Raw genomic sequence first — 18,152 nt, 5'->3', positions numbered from 1 at the left:
TAGCCCCGCCAACACAGGGGCTGCTCTGCACCCTCTCAACGTGGCTCTCCTGTAAGACCGCACCCAACCAGGCATCTGGCACCCTGCCCTACCTCCCCTCTTGGGACAGATCCCGTCTTCTTGGAAACTGCCTAGCAGCGCGTATTCAAGGCCGGCAGCCGGCCTGGCGGATCTGCACTTCAGGTGCCCTACCTGGCCAGCCGTGCCTGCCTGGGCTCAGTCCTCTATCTTGCCCACCGGTAGCCTGGGTCCACTTCCGGTGCAAGCGGAGGCCGCGGAGCCCAGGCTGAGCCCCGCACACAGACAGGTGAGGGTGCCCCCGCCCCGCTGCCCCGCCGCCCCGCCCACTGTTGGCAGCATTGCCCCAGCCTCCGGCCGGTGCCACCTGCAGCTGAGGACCTCCGCGCGGCCCCGCCCGCCCCGGCCCCACCCAGCTGCCCCATAAGCCTCCCCCCACCCCCGTCCTGGCCGCGCCCTTGCTCCCATTGGCTCCGAAAGTTCTGCTCTCGCACGTCTAGCCTCGGGAGGACGCAGACGCAAGCGCTAGGGGAGGGCCCCGCGGCGTTGCCATGGATAAAGACGCCGCGCTCCTCGCGGGCTGGCCTGCGCTTCTGGGGCAGGCAGCGGGCTCCGGAAGTGTGCAGCTGCCCGGGACCATGGCGGTGTTTGCTGCTGGGGATGGCGGCTTGCTTGGCCGGGCCACTAGTTCTGGCCGCGTCAGTCGGCGGCCGACATCCTTTCTGGGGCGGCGTCTCACAGACGGTAAACGTACGGCCGCGCCGTTGGCGGGGCCAGTGGACATGGACCGGGGTGGGATCCGGGTTGGTGTGGCGGCCGGGGAGGGCTGTGGTGCCGGGGAGCGGGTTGGGGCGGGGGGGACAGGGCTGGGGCACAGCCTCCGGCTTTCCTCCCCCTCGGGCTCTGGGGCTTGGACCGCGAGTCCGGGTAGCCCTGCGTGGCCGCGGCCTCCCAGAACCCCTGGGAAGGGCAGGTGGAGGACCCGTCTTTTATGAAGCGGGGCCTTACCCGCGTTTTGAAGAGCCCCAGAATCAGATGTTGGAATAGGGTGGTTTATCAGCCTTGTATATCAGCAGGGAAATTTCAGTTCCATCCAGATGTTGGCTCCTTCGCTAAAACTCAGGAATAAGACAAGGGTCAGTGTCAATTAGCAGTTATCTAGGGCTTGACTCAAAATAGACTGTGCGGGGTGTAGAGATGGTAGATGGGCCCTCCCTTTCAAGGTTGGTAGTCTTCTGGGATTAGAGGCCTCAGTTGAGGATTACATCCTCATCTGCAGTAATGGAGGTTGTGGGAAACATTAACACAGAGAAGGGAGGGGTGTTGCTGCGGTAACTCATTAAAGAAGCCAGGACACTTGCCTGGCTCTTGTGTAGGAGAGTCTCGCCTAGGGTAGGGCAGCAGTTATCAAAGTGAGTCCGAGGCCCCTGAGATGCAAGACTATTTTCGTAGGAACGCCGGGAAGTCACCTGCCTTTTGCACACTCTTGCACTCCCGAGTTTCCTGTGGGGTTTTCCAGGGAAAACCTAGTCTGTGATATCACAAAACAGGTAATGTAGAGGCAGATAGAATTAAGCTCTCACCAGTCCAAAAGAGATTCTCAGAAATTAAAATCACTGCTATTCCTCTCATTAATGATTTTTGTTTAGAAAAATATACTTATTTTTTGCTTAAGAGTATTAATGGTATCATGTAGTAGGTTGTTATTATTTTTAAGTGAACTCATAAGCATTTTTTAAAGTTCTTATTTAACTTCTAACACAGGAACTATTGATAGATTTAACCCACATAAACAGCAGCCTTTTGAAGTCCTCAGTATTTAAGAGTGTACAGGGGTCTTTAGGCCAAGAAGTTTGAGATTCCCTGGAGAACGGGTGCTCAGGTACTAGTCAGGTGCTTAGCGTTGATAGACAGATGCCAAGATGTCTTCTGCATGTGCTCCCGGACTCGAAATAATTGGCCACACAGAGATCGGTGGGCAGTGCCTCCACTATACAAACCAGAAGCTGCTGAACGTGTCTTGAGTCTAGGCCATGTGCTGTGCAGAGATTCCCATTGTATCTGTTCTATCTAAGCCGGGATTCCTGTGCAGAGACCTGGCTCTGAAGACCCGCTCTCCTTTGCTCCCTGCCAGGTACCTTCTGTGTTATGTCAACCCTCCGGAGGGCTTCAGCCTCCGTAGGGGCGTCTGTATCCACATCGCCTTCCTCCTGAAGACCCTGCTGAAAATGGAAGAGTCAGTGCTGGTGATACCCCCTTGGGGCCGCCTCTACCATTAGCAGAGCCTGGACATCCACCAGGTCCGGATTCCCTGGTCTGACTTTTTTGATCTCTCAAGTCTCAACAGAAACATCCCTGACAATGAGTACGAACAGTTCATTGCAGGTGAGATGGTGATCGTTTAACTGGGGCCAGACGGTTTTTGTTCTGGTTCCGATGTGAACATCGGGCCGTCTTTCTTCGGGTTTGTCAGTCTGCTTAGGGGCCGTGCTCATGTTTCCTGCACTGCAGGTGAATTTGGTCTTTCCACAGTTTTTCTCAGGAAATATATCTGAAGTGTATGAGCTCTGTGTTCCCTCCCCTCTGAAAACCCTGGCCTTCTGGTGAGATGGAGCGGTGACAAGGAGGCCACTGCCACAGAGGCCTTGTCCCAGCAGGACTCGCTCCCTGGGCAGTAAGGGCCATTCTTACCTGAAGGAAAACACGATGTATGTGTACCATGGGCCACGTGCTGGAGAAGGTATGTAACCTCTCATTCAGTATAATTTGGTCCTGCTCAAGCTTCCCATTTTACTTTTTGTAGGAGGTAAGTTTTGAAGATTTTCTTTGAATACAGCTATTTAGAGCTTATCTTTTTTTTTAATTGAAATGTGGTTATTTACAATGTTTAGTTAGTTTCAGATATACAGCTGTTTTGTTAGTTTCAGGTATACAGCATAGTGATTCAGTTGTACATATACATAGTCTATTCTTTTTCAGGTTCTTTTCCATTATAGGTTGCAAGATACTGAACATTTTCCCCTGTGTTCTACAGTGAATCCTTGCTGTTTGTCTGTTTTACATATAGTAGTTTGTAATTGTTAATCCCAAACTCCTAAGTTTGTTTCCTAAGTCTGTGAGTCTGTTTTTGTTTTGTAAATAAGTTTATTTGTATCTTTTTTAAAAATTCCACATATAAGTGGTATCATATGTTACTTGTCTTTCTCTGTCTGAGTTATTTCACTTTAGTGTGATAATCTCCAAGTCCATCCATGTTGCTGTAAATGGCATTATTTCCTTCTTTGTTACAACTGTGTAATATTCTTTTATATCTAAATACTACATCTTTATCCAGTCATTTGTCAGTGGGCGTTTAGGTTGCTTCTATGTCTTGGTCATTGAAAACAATGCTGCTGTGAACATTGGGGTGCAGGTATATTTTGAAATTAAGGTTCCCTCTGGATATATGCCCAGGAGTGGGATTGCTGGATCAAATGATGTTTTTTTTAGTCTTTTGAGGTATCTCCATATTGTTTTCCACATTGGCTTCACCAAACTACATTCCCAGCAATAATGTAGGAGGGTTCCCTTTTCTCCAAGCCTCTCCAGCATCTATGGTGAGTGGATGTTTGAATGGTGGCCATTCTGAGTAGTGTGAGATGATAACTTATTGTAGTTTTGATTTGCATTTCTAAGATAATTAGCGATATTGTGCCTTTTTTTCATATGCCTATTGGCCATTTGTATATCTTCATTGGAGAATTGCTTGTTTAGTTGTTCTGCCCATTTTTGGATTGGGTTGTTTATTTTTTTTCTTATTAAGTTGTATGAACTATTTTTATAGTCTACAAGTTAAGCCATGTTCAGTCTCATCTTTTGCAAATATTTTCTCACATTCCATAGGTTGTCTTTTCATTTTGCTTATGGTTTCTATTGCTTTGAAATAGCTGATAGGTGTAACTAGGTCCCATTTGTTTATTTTGGCTTTTATTTTCTGTTGCTTGGGTGGATTGCCCTAGGAAAACACTGCTGAGATATATGTCAAATAATGTTTTGCCTATGTTTCCTTCTGAGAGTTTTTTAGCGTCTTGTCTAATGTTTAAGTCTTTAAGCCATTTAGAGTTTGTTTCTTTTTTGGTTTTTTTTTTCAACTCTATTATATGCTTTCGATTTGTGGTTACCCTATTTTTCAAGTATATCAACCCATTATCATATCTATTTCCTTTAGACTGATAATCACGTAGGCTCCAACACATCCTAAGAATAATGAGAAAAAGGAAAAAGAAAGAGAAAAAAATCTATCTTTTCTTGCTACCGTCTCCCTTTTCCACCTTTTTGTATTTTGATATACTTTTTCTTTTTTACATCTTCATGTTTATTGTCTTGTAACTCGTTATTTCATTTCCAATGATGGTTTTCCCATTTCTATAGCATCCTGCTTCCTTTCTGTTTAGAGTAGAACCTTTTAATGTCTCTGTTTGGTTCCATAATGCTGAATTATCTCCCTAACCCCCTCCACCCTGAGCCTCTGAATACTCAGTACAGGGAAGCCAAACCATCCTAGCCTTCATCAGTCTTGGGATGCAATCTTCAGAGTGGGAAAGAAGAATCATTGAAAAATAATATTCTGTTTGTTGCTTTCTACCCTTGCCCAGAGAGTGAGAATCACCTCTGAAGGCGGAGGAAGAAAGATGGGGGCATGGGGCACAAAGTCTTTTCTCCTTTTGCTACTGAAAAAATGATTTCTTTTGTAATTAGTGATGATGCCCTTTAAAATGGTAAGATCGAGATTCCACAGCTTCAGCGCCTGTGAATAACCAGCTGGGAGAAAGCTCTCCAGGGCCCCTGCAGTGGGAAAGGCAGCCCCTCTGAGCACCTGTTGTTCTGTATTCTTCTGGCCTCCACACAGTTTCGCTAGGCACTGTGCAGGACGATGCAGTTCCCCAAGGTGGAGGACTGGGAGACCCCTGCTTGGTGGCAAGCCACAGGAGCCCACACTTGAAGGACAAAATGAAGAGTAGTGGGGCGGGCATAGGAACAGAGGATGGTTGAGACCCAGGATTGTTTCCTGGAGGCCAGCAGGTGAGACTGGCGGGGCAGATGGGGCCCTGGTGCATGGGCAGTCCTTGAGGGATCTGAAGCAAAGATATGAACCAAGATACTGGATTCGTGTGGGGGTAAATCGCCCCCTGGAGGCCACGTGGCAGTGCAGCGAGCCCAGGAGGAGCGGGCATTTCCCCAAAGTTGGGTTGACAGATCACAACCAACTCACTGGGAACCGAGAGGTACAGAGATATTGTTAACTTTTTGTCCCTCTTCCTGGAAAAAAAAATTGCTTCCTGTTGAATAGCCTGTGTAGTTAGTGAGAATTAAAGACATGAAGTAACATTTCCTCAAAAGTCATCCATTGTGCAGTTGTTAATAATGGTCAAATGCAAACTTGAATAGATTAAATCAAACAGTCATCATCGTATTTTAAAATCTTTTAAAATAAAAAATCTTGCTGTCTTTGTTCTTCATTTCAGGGTTCACTTGGTGATAATAGTAACAAAAGCAACAGCAAACCTTTAAAGAATTCTGTCCTGCTGTTCAAGGAACTCTGTGTTCATGACAAACAAATGAGGTGGCACTTTACAGGAAGGACAGTCATTAATCACACAGCTAGTAAATGGCAGGGGTGGGACTTGAACCCAAGCTGTCTGACCCCAGAGCCCCCCTCAGGCCCTTCAGTGCAGCTCATCACTTGGTATGCCCAACAGAGGCCAGCATTAAAGAGCAGCATGACCTTGGCTGCTTGGCCTCTGTTTCTTCATCTGTAGAATGGGGGTGTGGGCAGTGAACTCTGTGAGCTCAGTGGTCACTTCCTCCAGCTCTGCTATTCTACTGCTTTGAGTTAATTTAAGAAGTATCCGAGCCCCTGAATGGCCCACCCATAGGCTGGCGCTTTGCTAGGCCGTGGGTTACGGAGAAAAATAAGATCAGCCTGCTTCTCCAAGGAGCCTGTGTCCCTCCACGGCAAACGGCTTTGAGGCCCAGGCTCCCTCGCTGGCAGTCGGGGACTGGGCAGGAATGTCTGATAGAAGATGGAGGCAGAGCCCTTCCGGGAACAGTGGTGGCCACAGAGCTATCAGGAGCGGGAGCATCTGTCCAGGCTGCTGAGAGGGGGGCCCTCATGAGGCCAGTAGCCCCCCCAAACTAAGCCCTCAGGACAAAGATCCAGCCATTCCTGCAGTGTCACAACAGAGCCAGTCCATCCTCATCACTGTGCCCCTGTGCTCCTTTGTCCTGGGGCCTCTCTTCCCCCTACACCCAGAAGACTCATCTCTCTCTCTTCTCTGAGTGTCCCCTCACTTCACCCATGGTCCCTGCTTCCTAGGCCACCATCTCTGGAGTTGACGATTTGCCCCCTCACACTCTCCGTTTGATCAGGAGCCTGGGTTGACCTCCTTGTGCTCACTTTCCCCCATGAGGTGATTTCTCCTCCTCTCTTGGGAACACCTGGAAAACCCAGTCCATTCCTAGCAGTGCCTGCCACCCTGGCCTCCCTGCTCATCTGCCTCAGTCAGGAGCAGCTGGACCACCAACTCTGTATTGCCTCACCGCCTACCATCAAGACGTCAATGTTGATTCTCCCTCCACCACCCAGTATGGTCATTGTAGGGTCTTCTTCTCCGTCAGCCTGAGCCAGACACCTCCCATTCACCCTACCCCCGGGCTCATACCCGGGCATGTCTCCACCCCAGGTCCAGCCTCTCTCCTTTATGTGCCCAACTCTAGCCATCCAGCTGCTTCTCCACCAGCCTCGTTAGCCCTCCTTCACCCTCACTGGGGCATCATGCACTGACTCCTCTGCTTTCCTACCTGTCCACGTTCCTCTTACTTCCACTTCCCCACCTTCCAGCTCTGCATCCACAGTCAGCACTCTCTTTATGACAAACAAAACCCCCTTGACCCTTGATCTTTTCATTTCCTCACCAGGATGACTTCCATCTCGGTTCACCCAGCTCTATTTGTTCTGAGCCTGCAGGCAGCAGGCTCTCCCAGCACAGATTTCTAAGATTACAAATCAATGCCCAGCATGTTGCCACTGCCAGGCAATCCTCCAGGATTTCTCTAGTGAGCACATTTCCCCACTTGCCACACAGTGGTGTCAACATTCTATGCTCTCTGCACACCTCTAAGCTTCCCTCTGTCTCTTCCCTGACTCCCAGCAGATGGCCTTACCTCCTGCTTCAGAGAGAATGACATGTTACTTGAAGGGAACTCGCTCACCTGCAGCAAATCTGCTCACCTCACCTTTTATCTGTCCCTCTCCCACCTGGACTCTAGCTGTAGTTGTTCTTAATTTAGTGAGTTTAGTTGACATATATATACACAGTTAAAAGCTTAGCACACTATAGGCTACCTTCTTGGGCTTACTTTTTCAATTTAACATAGGGTGTATGATGCATCCACTTCGTTGCATGTACCTGCAGTTCATTTGTTTTAACTGATCTTAAATGTTGTGTGTGTGAAAGTAACACAAGGCAAGTGTAAGCCAGGATTCAGGATGCTGGTTGCTTCCTGTGAGAAGAGGCCTAGGGCAGGATAGGACACAGTATGTCACTGTCAATAGTCCTGTTCTGGTGCTGGGTGACAGGTTCACAACTGTTTCTTATAATATTAATTTTAATACATAAATACTTCTGACAGGCACCTAAGGTGAGAATGTGTCATGAGCCAAGATATACAATGGATAATATTACATCATTATTGTTATGTAATCTTGTTATAAAATATAATATTCATAATCCTACATTGTTATGTGTTATATATTATATAGATGCATGAATTATATATTATGTATATAAATAACTACATATGTATTATATACTATCTGATAATAAATAAACAGAACATAACATGCTAGTATATCTACTATTATGTATTATTTAATAAATAATATACTATATCCTGTTATATGACATGGCACCTAATCTTTAATCAAATAAAAATATGTCACTATATGTAATGGTAATTAATAAAATTAAATGAAAATGCCCGCAGCTTTTAACGCCAACACCGCTCCAGCTGTCACTGTCTATCTTCTTCCCTTTCATGGTCGAGGTCCTCACGGTGCTATCTGTTCCCCTTTTCATCTCATTATCCTGAACCTTCCTCCCCCTCCCATCCCATGCTGCCTTCTTCCCCGTGGTCCCTCTAGTCACCAGCGGCCTCTGGGGCACTGATTTCAGGGCAGTGTCTCAGGCCCAAGCTCACCCGCCTGTCCTCCACCTCTGCCACTGCTGGTGGGGACGGGGCGGGGGGCAGAGTGCACCTGTTGTCCTGGAAGAGAATACAGCACAGACTCCGTGACCAGCAGGAGGTGTGGCCGGAACCTGCAGGACTGGGGGGAGAGCCAGACTGTCTGCATCCAGACCGGGGGCACTTGGAGTGTGAAGAAGCCCAGTCCTCACTGCCCCTGAAGTGAGGAAAACACCCTCAGTTGGGTTAAAGTGCTTATGACCTAGGTCTGTTGGCTGCAAAGGACAAAAGGGTCCCTAAGGGGAGGTTAGTTGATGTTCCAGGCCCCACAAAGGCCCTAAGGGCTGGCGGGGAAGCAGGCTGGACGCTCCACTGGACCCAGTGTCCCCTCGGGGGTGGGGCCTTCCGGAACAAGCAGAAAGCCCTCAGTCTCTGGGGGAACGCGGCAGTGTGGGAGCATCCCTGCAGTGAGTCAAGTGACGTCAGGGCCTGTGGGATCCGTTTTTATGGCCACAATGAGCCACAGCAGAAGCCACAGCAGGAGTGGATTCCTGTCTCTCCAGCTGACATCCTCGTGTCTGAGTGCCAGGCTTCAGACCCGATCCCCTGGGGTGCTAGGACAGTTATACACAGAGGCGGCTCGGGGAGGCCTCAAGAGGGCTGTACTGGCCTTGCTGTCGACATGATTACTCAAAGATCAAACAATCCATCGATGGGAAGAAAATAAGAACCATGGTCACATCTGGACCGCAAGCTTAGATGTGGTATATGGGTGATATTTATCGACAATCTGGCGAGGATCTGGTCAAAGCTAGAGGCCAAGGCAGCAAACCGGTAGTGACACTAAGGAACATCGTGGTGCAGAGGCTGGATTGGGGGTCTGAAGGCTCCTCCCAGGAGGAGCCTCAGTGTTTGGGAGGTGGCTAATGTGCCTGCTTCATGTCACTAGCAAGTGATGCCACCTGCGGAAAATCAGCTATAATCCTGAGCCGGGTCAGCCCTGGGTGATGTGATAAAGGCTCCTACAAGAGGAGGCGCCAGACGGATAGTGAACCAACCAACAGGCTGATGAGTTTCTGGCCTGTGTTTATCGTGCTTTCGCAGCCAAGAATGAGGAGAGAGTTGAATGGTTCACCATGAAGATTTTAACAACTTAAGAGAGTTCCGTGTCTCACTGCATTTCAGTGTCACCCGGAGGAATTCAAGAGGTGTTTAGACCCAGAAGGGACTAACAGCCTCTTGGTTCCTCATCAACCTGACAAACCCACCAGCCCTCTATGGCCAGACCTTGGCAAGTGCCTTCCCTTGTTCTAACAAATCCCTTTCCACTCACGCCTGTGGTATGCTTTTATTTTTGTTTAATTAATGGGAATGAAGATACCTTACAGCCTCTTCAGACCTTTCCTTAGGCCTTCTGCTCTTAGACCCCGGCAAGGGGGCCCGCTGCCCTGGGTCCTGCACTGCAGAGGGTCCCTCTGGCCCTGACACTTCCTCTGGCCACGCCCTCCATGGGGTGGAGTCAGCAGGGCCAAGGGGGCAGGGTCATTGGCTCCATCCCATGCTCTAGAAGCCCAGGACCCCAGATGCCCTGTCTCAGCAGCCCCTGACCCATTCCTAGTGCCTGCACCGGCTCTCCCGGAAGCTCAGATTCCCAGGACTCACAGAGAGGCCAAAGGGCAGCTGTATGTATGGAGGGTATGAGCAGATCCCGAATGTGAGTTTTGAGTGTCCCCCTGTGAACATCCAAGGCCACTTGTGGCAAGGGATGGACCCAGCATTGGGAAGAAAAGGATCAGGCTAGTGGTCAGAGACTGGGAATCAGCTCTCCCCACACGCTCACTTTCTTTGCCGGACTCCCCTGTGTCTTGGAATTCTAAATTTGAACCTGGTCTTCCCCCTTATAATGAACGTATATTTGTAAAGGCAGGACTTTAGAACCTACTGCACTTAACATGTTTACATGTACAGGATGTGAGCTCCCAGGTATGCTCTGGCCTGCACTTCCAAAGGTCCAGAGCAGTTATGTTGGCTCTACTGAGACTGTAATTGGTAAAGACCATCTCCAGAGAGGAGAGCTCCTGCTTCACGCTCCAAAGTCAGGACCTTCTGAGTAGATAAAACAATGGACACTGTGACCCTCAATTGTAAATTGATTTAGAATAACGCCAAAGTGTGTAAGACGTGTGTGTGTGCACGCGCGCACCTGGGGACGTGTGTTGTACATGACTGTGTGTTTGTGTGTGCTCACGTGCACCTGGGGATGTATGTGGTTCTGTATGTTATGTGTGTGTGTGCGCCTGAGGATGTGTGTGGTTGTGCGTATGTTATGGGTGTGTGGGTGGTACATGACTCCATGTGTGTGTGCCCGTGGGGATGTATGTGGACTAGAGCCAGTGTGTCTGCACGTGTGTTTGTGTGTACGTGCATGCATTACTTTTAATAGTAGAAGCTGTCCTTTAGAAATACGATGTAGTAAAAATTGTATGATGTCCTTTGCTGTATAAATCAAAATTAAAATTATCTTCAATCACCAGAAATTTAGTCCCCCTCAGATTCTGTTTTTTTTCCATATTGATTATGTCCTCATTTTACTGATGAGGAAACTGTAGCTTAGAGATGTTGACTGACTCAACCAAGGGCATGGAGCTCGCGCGCCCAGGGCCAGGACCCAGTCCAAGCCGCACTGCTCCAGAGGCCTGGAGCCCTGCTCATGATCATGCGTGGCCTCTTGGCGGGGGAACAGATTCTGATGGGCTGTGGCCAGCGTGCAGGCTGCCCGTGCCGGGGACTCGGGAAGCCGGGTGGAGAGTACCAGACAGCAGACAAGAGTGAAGGGCTGCTCAGAAGTCAGATAGTTTCCTAGGTCTTGGATGAGGAAGGAGGCTCACTGCTCATCCTTGATCCCTTTGCTGGTGGCCAAAAGGGACCAAGGCCCACGAGAGCACTTCTGGGAGCTGCCTGCCAACACCTGGAAAAGGACTGCTCAGGACTGGCTCTGCAGTAGGAGCAGAGGAAGGAAATGTCGCCTCCTGGTGGACATCCTTTGTGATGGCAGTAGGAGGCCTAGGAGCCTTGGTATCGAGGTGGCAAGGCAAGGTCCTAGTGGATGATCGTTTCCACGTGTCTTAAAAATCATTGCTTCATATATTTTATCCATTTTGTGGTTTATTTTAGGGTGGTAAATATGGTCAGTGTTACTCCATATTACCTAGATTAATTAATTTTTTTATTGTTAATTTTCTCTTCAGTGATTTGGAAGCTATATTGCCTCTTAAAGAAAATTCTCTCTAAATCTTTATAAATCATCTCTAAGTTCATAAATTTTTATGCAATTGGACCAGTATTCCTATAAGTGTCTCAAAAATGAAATAATCTATTAGATCCTGTTCCTCAATAATGATAAATTTAGCATATTTTACCTCTCTGTTGTTCTAAATTGTGTGTGTGTGTGTTTGTGTGCTCCAGTTACTACTTTTTAGACAGTTGCTTTAAGTTTGTTACATTAACAAAGAAAATATAGGTATATACATCTTGGATTTCATTGCTCACTACCACTATTTAATCCCATGTCTTTCCCACTTTTGAGTTATTTACTTATTGGGATTTCCCAATCAACTGGACAGATGATTGACTAATTGTTTTTGAGTGGTGGACTTGGAACACTTACATATCTATATGCAGATTTATGTTCTCCTCGTCAACAATTCTCAGAGTGTTGTTGATGGCCCAAGCCTTGTTTTAAATTAAGGCATTGTTTTTCATCACCAAAAAAAAAAATTATTAATTTAAGGTGTTGTCTTTTTATGGCTGGCTAGTCTTTTATGGTGAATGGATATTAATAGAGATTTCCTTAACCTTCCTCCTTCTTTTTGCCATAACTCGAATTCATTGAGAAACATGTTTTTACCATTTCTCAGATGGGCTTCAACTTTGACTTCTGCTTTAAACCATCACCCCACTCTTTTTCTCCATGCTTATTCCTGAAAAAGTGAGCTCTCTATTGGTTTATAGGTGGTTCCCATCAAAGATTTGTGACTCCCTGTCCAAAGTTCCAAAGGAAGAGAAAAGGAAAGATTCCTGTTTCTGGTGGTTACATTTTGTCAGGTTAGAGATCTAGTTATCCATGTGGCTGCAGTGGAATCTGCAATATCTTGGCTCAGAGTTTCGTTTTTCTGGCTTACTAGGGGAACCGCATTAGCTGGGGTCACGTCGCTGTGGCCGTTGTCAGGATCCTGGGACTGAGGCAGCCCCTTTGCCTCCTTGTTATTTTGATCTTGCAAACTGGGTCCCAGTTATGTGAACCCTGCACCTGGTGGCCAGGATCGCCCCACACGTGACGTGTACCCAGTTCCTTGGCGTCCCTCACTGCTGTCAGCTAGTTCCAGTAAGAGTACGTGATGGCTTCCACTACTGTCCTTCCTCCATCCTCTCCAGGCAGGCCCTCATTTCCCACTAGTTGGCCCTAAACCTTGTCTCCTGCTCTACATACGCTGACGGAATTCCTCAGGGTTTCCAGCAGGTAGATGGGTCTCTTCTATGTTTGGACCCCTTCAGTGATTGCAGTGAAAATATAGGATGTGGGAAGGAGGAGCTTGGGGATTCTCCATATCTAGGGCCTCCCTATCCAGCAGATTCAACTAACGGTGGATTGAAAATATTGTTGAAAAAACAGAAAGTTTCAAAAAGCAACACTTGAATTTGCCATACACTGGCAACTACTTACATAACATTCATGTTGTATTAGATACCATGAGTAATCTAGAGATAACTTAAAGTACACAGGAGGACACAGTGAAAGAGAAAGTGACAACAAATATATGTGTATACTCATGTATAACTGAAAACTTGTGCTGTATGCTGGAATTTGATACAACTTTGCAAAATGACTATAACTCATTAAAAAAAGTTTGTATATATATATAAAAGTAGATGGGGGGATGTACATGAGTCCCATGCAAGTCCTATGTCATTTTATACAAGAAGCGTCAGCATCCATGGATGTTGACTTCAGGGTGAGTCCTGGAACCAGTGCCCCATGGTTACCAAGGGATTACTGGAAGTCCAGGCTCCTTATCCCAGCCTGCCATGTCCCCACATGGTCTGACTCCTACCTGTACCACACTTCCCTTGTCACTCTCCTCCAGCCCTGGCAGACTGCCCTCTGATTCTTGAACAGGCCACACTCACTGCACTTCATGTCTGGCCCTTAGAAATACCCATTACTTTCTGAGCATGGCTCTGCTTTCACAAGATGGGCTGCATTGTCACTAGAGAGGTCAGTGTGGAGGTTCCTTTAAAAACTGAAAATGGACTTAACTCATGATCCAGCCTTCCCATTCCCGGGCATATGTCAGAAGAAAACTCTAATTCAAAAAGTCACATGCACCTCAATGCTCACAGCAGCAGTATTTATAATAGCCAGGACATGGCAACAACCCAAATGTCCATTGACAGGTGACTGGATAAAGAAGTAGTAGTATATTTATACAATGGAATACTACTCAGCCATGAAAAAACAAATAATGTCATTTGCAGCAACATGGATGGACGTAGAGATAGTCATTCTAAGTGAAGTAAACCAGAAAAAGAGAAAAATGCCATATGATATCACTTATATGTGGAATCAAAAAAAGAAACATATGAACTTAAATACAGAAGATAAACAGACCCACAGACATAGAGAAACAAACTTACGGTTCACAGGGAGAGAAGGGGATGGGAAGGGATAAATATGGGGATTCGAAAAGTGCCCCTCTTGGGGAGTGATGAAAATGTTAGCTATCTTGATCGTGGTTATGGTTTTCTGGGTGTAGACATTTATCAAATTCACCAAGTAGTACATGTGAAATATGTGTATTTTATTGTACAGGTATCATACCACAATAAACGTGCCCTTAAAAAAAAAACAGGAAAACACTGGCAGCATTTTGTCCTACGTTTTTATGTGTCTTAAGTGAGTGGGTCTTCAAGATTCTGGTCTGCCATATTTTCTGAACCAGAAGTGCCCTCCTTCCCTTTTCTTTGGTAAACTGTCAGTGGGTGGCATTTATTCCCATGGCTTCAACTGCTCTCTGTCCAATGATTAACTGTCAAATCTTTTCCAGCATGGACATCTCAGTTCAGTCCCAGAAATATATTTCTAATTGACAAGTAGACATTCATATTTGGTTAGCACATAAAAATCTCAAGCTCTGTTTGTCTGGATTTACACTCGCCCAGAACTAGTTTTACTTTTTCAAACAATGGCATCACTGTCCCATCTCTTTTCTGTGCCAAACATCTGGGAGTTTTCCTTTACTTTTCCACTCCCTCACCCCCATCAGTACTACAATTCTATTCCTTAATGTCCCCCAACTAAGTCCCTGCTCCTCGCTCCCCACTGCATTAATTCCCACCCCTTTCTAGTCTCCCCAGTGCTGTACTTTAGAGTGAACAATCCACTTTGCTCACTTTTAATGACTAATCTGTGTCACTCTCCTCCTTAAAACCGCAAAGAATTCCACGCTGCGTGTGTGAGGAAGTCCACGCTCTCTGATTTAACGTCACACCTTCTCATCACCTCGTTGCTGCTTTTTTTCAGCCTCAGCTTCCGTTAGTTCCTCACAGCCTCTAGCCTCACTGACCTTCCTTCCCTAAGTGCAAAGTGCTCTTAGACATGACCAGGGGTCTGCACAAGACACGCAAGCTGCTGAGAATCCCGTCCCCACCACGCACTCTCCTGGTCTAGAGATTTGCTGGAATCCGTCAGATGTCAGTGCAGAAAGCATTTCCTCTCTGACACCTTCCCTACCTTCTAGAACACAGCCCCAGGCAGTGCAAGAGCCCCTCTGAACATATAGTATATATGATGCAAAGTGACTCTTACCAAATTGTTTTGAAAACCTATTTAAATTTTTCCCTTCCACGACACACTGTGATCTCCTTGAGGGATGGGGGGCTGTGTGGTATTTGTCTAGACAGCTAATGTCTGACATAGACCCCGGGCCATCGGAAACAGTCTGCTGACTCATCAAGAAGACTTGTCGTCTTTGCGATGTACGAAAGACTACATGCTCTCTGATCTTACACCATCCGGCAAGGGTCAAAATAATTTCACATAGAACTACAGAGGCAAAATATGTGTATTCTTTTCCTCTTTGTGAGCCCTAGATCATAGGCATCCTGGAACGGAGGTGTCACTCAAAGCTGTCTGTCCCCTAGGCTGTTACGCCCAGCTTCAACATATTTTTTGAAGTTGTAGGGATACGTGTACATCACCCCGTCTTAGAGCAAATGGTGCTTCAGCCTGACCAAGTTTAATGTCCATATAAAAATCAGAAATCTTCCAAACTGAAGCCTGAAGAAACATTTCCCTTTTCTCCTTCCAGTCTGTGTGTCATCTGCACCCCACATCCCCACTGCTCATCTGCGTCAGGCCACGTTCTATCTAGAAACATTTTCGGTGGGACACTTGGACAAGAACTAATTACAGCAGTAATGAAACTGGTCCCATGAACGTAGGCTCTGCACAACAAGGATGTTTGACGGGAGGCCTCAGCCGCGGCCTGCAGGGTCTGTTCACGTTTTCTGCCTGGCTTCCCTGCAGATGTTGTGCAGAAAATGAAGCCTGCAGTTAAAGTCATAGAAGGCCTAAGAAATCCAGAAAAATGGAGTGAGATTCATCTCCTTGGGAATATTTTTGAAAACCATCCACTAATAAGAAGAAATTTAAGAGGTTCGTTTCAGAGCAGATGATGTCCAACTGCAGGTGGGTCAGTTTTGTCATTGTTGCTCGCTAGTTGGCTTTCTGCTGCTTCTAACACGCCGCTTTTAAGAGAAGTGGCCTGAGTCGGCCCTCAGAGCAGAAAGGTGAGCTGGGCCTGGAGACAGCCAAGCTCCTCTGCTGTGTAGTGCCCCGCTGAGAAGGAAGGGTTGGCCCAGGGCTTCCTCTGACTCTCTCCCTCAGTTATAAACTCTATGAAGGGAAAATGGAACAAAAATCTTAATTCAATATGGTATTGTCAAAGTATAAAAATAATTGTCTTTGGAGGGGATGGTATAGTTCAAGGGGTAGAGTACATGCTGGATTCAATTTGCGGAACCTCAATGTAAAAAAATAATAAGAAAAAATCTTTAAAAAAAGAAAAATAATGAAGAAGAAAAGAGATCTCAAACAACCCCAGTTTAAAAAGAAAAAAAATTCCTTTAAAAATAGTAGTCAGCTAGGTCTTTTGCTAGATTAGGAGTTTGGGATTAACAGGTACACACTACTATGTATAAAATAAATAACCAACTCTCAGGTCCTTAATAAATTATTTCAACCTGAATCCTTTTTCTTTTTTCCCCTAAGCAACCCGTGGAAGCCTCTGAAATTCTCATCTTATAAAAGAATTCATTTAAAGGTGGTTTGAAAGTTACTGGTTAAAACAGTTATTTGTGGTTCCATGAATATAGGTCTAGTAAGAAAGACAGACAGTAAACCAGTAAGCAAATAAATATATGATGTACTACCAGGTACTAATAATTGCCACAAAGAAACATAAAGCATTTTAGGAGGGAAAATGTTTGAATAGGAAATATGTGCATGCTATTCTAAATAATCTGGTCAGATAAGTCCTCTCTGAGGGTAAATAATTTGAACAAAGTCCTGAATAAAGCAAAAGAATAAGCCACGTATGTAACAGACAAGAAAAGCCTCCCAGGCCGGAAGAAGTGTAAGTACTAGACTTGGAGTTAGAAACGCAGCTGTCCTGGTGGGGACCATCGGGGCGGTGAAGATGGGCTGGAGCAGAACGGTGAGAGCTGAGGCTGCAGAGATCGGTGAGGGCCCGGATCACATAGGGCCTTGGTAGGGACTCTGGATATCCTTCTGAATACAATGGAAAATCACAAAAGTATTTTGCAATGCGGAACAACTTGATCTGATTCATACTTTAATAAGACCCTTGTGGGTAACGTATGGGGAATAAGCAATGGAAGCAGGGCAAGGTAAGCTGATGGGAAGCCAGTGGGAAGAGTACTGCTGACCTGGAGAGAGACACCGAGGTTGGACTGGGATGATGGCGGGAGACGGGCAGAAAGGGGGACACGAATTAACAGTAACGGTCACAGGCCTTAATGCTCGAGTTGGACACAGACACAGAGTGGTACAGGGTGATGGGTATGTGATATTTGGGGATGAGCCACAGTTTTTGTGCAGAGACCTGACAGGAGAATAAAGTGGGGATGTTGACGTCGGTAAGAAAGGTTGGTGGGTTTTGAATTCCCCCTAGAGTCGCGTCTGTTTCTCTGTACATGACGTCAGCCGAGCAGGGATGGGTGTTCCTACTTCTGCAGAGAATTGCGTGTCCTCCTCATCGACTAATTCGAGAGGCCGACCTGCCCATCCAATTGCAACATCTTGAATCTGCTTCTTTCTATCCAGGAGGAGATTTCCAACTAAGATGCTAATCAAAAATTCCCGTGTCCAGAGTTAGAGATGTGTGCCTTTGGGAGGATCTCAGAGATGCCTCCACAGAGGCTCGGTGTGCTCTCTCTCCCTCAGAGAACACAGTTCCCTTCAGCCCACTGGGTCTCAGCAGAGAAGATTTCACACATAGCCCCTCTCAGGCCCTGGGGACCAACCTCCCGCTTGGCCGAGCTCTGAAAATGAGCACGAGTTCCGGGCAAAGGGCCTTCTCCAGGGGGCCATCTGGCAGATTACATGAGGACAGTGTACAAAAGGGTGGGAGGGTTGATGGTATAAATGCATTTTAATTTTTGCTCTGAAACTGATTCTGTCCTTCTGTTTTGTTAAGCAAGTGTTCTTAGGCCAGACATGATTCTCCTTTTTTCTTTATATTTGATCATCCAAGAGGTTTAGATAGGGGATTTGTTTTAGGGTAAGAATCTTTAAAAAAAAAAAAAAAACCTTGCAAATAGCGTCTTGTTAG

The 18,152-nt window shown here is 46.5% G+C and overlaps 1 long non-coding RNA gene across 1 annotated transcript; it reads left to right on the top strand.

Moving 5' to 3' along the window:
• Positions 1 to 2,262: 2,262 nt before the first annotated feature.
• LOC140690556 (uncharacterized) lies at positions 2,263 to 5,708 on the top strand. Its single transcript, XR_012065855.1, has 3 exons — positions 2,263 to 2,403; positions 2,551 to 2,758; positions 5,523 to 5,708. It is a non-coding gene; the product is annotated as an uncharacterized lncRNA (long non-coding RNA).
• Positions 5,709 to 18,152: the final 12,444 nt, after the last annotated feature.

This window comes from Vicugna pacos, chromosome 31, assembly GCF_048564905.1.
Source record: "Vicugna pacos chromosome 31, VicPac4, whole genome shotgun sequence".
Classification (NCBI taxonomy): domain Eukaryota; kingdom Metazoa; phylum Chordata; class Mammalia; order Artiodactyla; family Camelidae; genus Vicugna; species Vicugna pacos.
Note: the sequence above shows the minus strand (reverse complement) of the source record. Positions and strands in the feature narration are given on the sequence as shown.